Raw genomic sequence first — 2,774 nt, 5'->3', positions numbered from 1 at the left:
AGCAAGCATTGCAAGATCTGGAGCAAATCATGATCCTTCTATGGTTTTGATGGCTGAGAGTGAAACCTTGTTAGCAGCTGGTAATACTGCAGATGAATGGGTACTTGATACAGGGTGTTCGTTTCACATGACACCAAGAAAGGATTTGTTTGTGGAGTTCAAGACATTAAGTTCAGGTTTTGTGAAAATGGGTAATGATACCTATTCTCAGGTCAAAGGCATAGGGAGTATTAAAATCAGGAATGATGATGGCACACAAGTGGTATTAACTGATGTGAGATATATGCCTACCATGTCTAGAAACTTGATCTCTTTAGGAACTTTGGAAGACAAAGGTTGCTGGTTTAAGTCCCAAGATGGAGTTCTTAAGATTGTGAAGGGTTGTTCAACAATTTTGAAGGGTCAGAAGAAAGAAACTTTGTATATTCTTCAGGGTAAAGCAGAATGTGGTGAAGCTCATACGTCGGAAAACTCCAAGGATGATACTGCTCTGTGGCATAGTAGACTTGGTCACATGAGTCAAAAAGGAATGGAGATTCTGGTGAAAAAGGGATGTTTGAATAAAGAGGTGATCAAGGAATTGAAGTTTTGTGAGGACTGTGTGTATGGGAAGAGCCATAGAGTGAGTTTTGCACCTGCACAACATGTTACAAAGGAGAAATTAGCATATGTGCATTCAGATTTGTGGGGTTCTCCACATAACCCACCATCTCTTGGCAATAGCCAATACTTCATCTCTTTCATTGATGATTACTCTAGAAAAGTTTGGGTTTATTTTCTTAAGAGGAAGGATGAAGCATTTGAGAAGTTTGTTCATTGGAAAAAGATGGTGGAAGTGCAATCTGAAAGAAAGGTGAAAAAGCTCAGAACAGATAATGGCTTGGAATATTGCAACCATCAGTTTGAGAGTTTCTGTAAAGCTGAAGGTATTGTAAGGCATAAGACTTGTGCATACACTCCTCAACAAAATGGTGTAGCTGAGAGGTTAAATAGAACTATAATGGAGAAGGTAAGAAGTATGCTGAGTGAGAGTGGTATGGAAAAGAAGTTTTGGGCTGAGGCTGTATCTACAGCTGTGTTCTTAATAAACAGATCACCTTCAACAGCAATTGAGTTTGATTTACCTGAAGAAAGATGGACCTCAGCTGTACCGGATTTGAGTCTACTAAGAAGATTTGGTTGCTTAGCATATGTGCATGCGGATCAAGGCAAGCTTAATCCCAGAGCTAAGAAGGGTATTTTCACAAGTTATCCTGAGGGAGTAAAAGGATACAAAGTCTGGTTATTGGATGAAGGCAAGTGTGTGATCAGTAGGAATGTTGTCTTTCGAGAAGACATCATGTATAAAGATCTGAAGAATGGAACACCAGTTGGTGTATTTGAGATTGATCTTGAGAGAACTGGAGCAAGTTCAAGTGATAATGATCATCGAGTTACAGATCAAGGTGGAGTTATTCAAGAGAAGGATATTCAAGAAGGAACGAATACACCCACGAATGCTGCTGAGAGTTCATCTAGTGAACAACAAGAAATAGAGAATGATGAATCAGGGTCTGAAGAAGAAGAAGACCTTAGTGATTATCAGTTGATTCGGGATAGAGCTAAAAGGACTATCAAGATAAATCCAAAGTATAATGAGTCAAATTTGGTTGGTTATGCATGCTATTCAGAAGATGGTGAAAAGACAGAACCAAAATCATATCAAGAGGCTCTATTGGATGCTGATTGGGAAAAGTGGAATGAAGCTATGAAAGAAGAAATGGCTTCTATGGAGAAAAATCATACTTGGGATTTGGCTGATAAGGATAAGACTATGAAGCTAGTAGGGTGCAGATGGATTTTCACAAGAAAGGCTGGTATTCCTGGAGTTGAAGCACCTAGATACAAAGCCAGACTTGTTGCAAAGGGTTTTACTCAGAGAGAGGGTATTGATTATACAGAGATTTTCTCACCTGTTGTTAAACATGTGTCTATCAGGTACATTTTGTCCATGGTAGCACATTTCAACATGGAATTGCAACAAATGGATGTGAAGACAGCATTTCTTCATGGCTTCCTAGAAGAAGAAATCTATATGGCTCAGCCTGAGGGTTTTGTAGACCAGAAATATCCAGAGAAGGTATGTCTACTTAAGAGATCTCTTTATGGTCTTAAGCAGTCTCCTAGGCAATGGAATAAGAGATTTGATGAGTTTATGATTGGAATTGGTTTCCTGAGGAGTGCTTATGATAGTTGCGTATACTTTAAGAAGTATGAGGATAAGGCATATGTGTATCTGTTGTTATACGTGGATGATATGCTGATTGCTTCAGTTAATAAGTCACATGTTAGTGATCTTAAGAAGATGCTGAGCAAAGAATTTGAGATGAAGGATCTAGGTGATGCTAAAAAGATTTTAGGCATGGAGATCACTAGAGATAGAGTTGCTGGTGTGTTAACTTTATCTCAGGAAGGTTATGTGAACAAGGTTTTGAAAACTTTTCACATGGATAAAGCTAAATCTGTGAATACTCCAATGGGAGTGCAGTTTAAGCTTGCAGCAGCTACTGATAAGGAGTATGAAGAACAGAAGCACAGAATGAAGATTGTTCCATACTCAAATGCAGTTGGTAGTATCATGTATTCAATGATAGGCACTCGACCAGATCTTGCTTTTCCTGTGGGAGTGATTAGTCGCTTTATGAGCAGGCCTTTGAAAACACATTGGGAAGCTGTCAAGTGGGTCTTGAGATACATGAGAGGTTCTGAAGAGAAGAAGCTGCATTACAGAAAGC

Source organism: Capsella rubella, unplaced genomic scaffold (assembly GCF_000375325.1).
Source record: "Capsella rubella cultivar Monte Gargano unplaced genomic scaffold, Caprub1_0 scaffold_8, whole genome shotgun sequence".
In the NCBI taxonomy this organism is placed as follows: domain Eukaryota; kingdom Viridiplantae; phylum Streptophyta; class Magnoliopsida; order Brassicales; family Brassicaceae; genus Capsella; species Capsella rubella.
The sequence above is the reverse complement of the archived record's forward strand: the minus strand, read 5'-3'. Positions refer to the sequence as shown.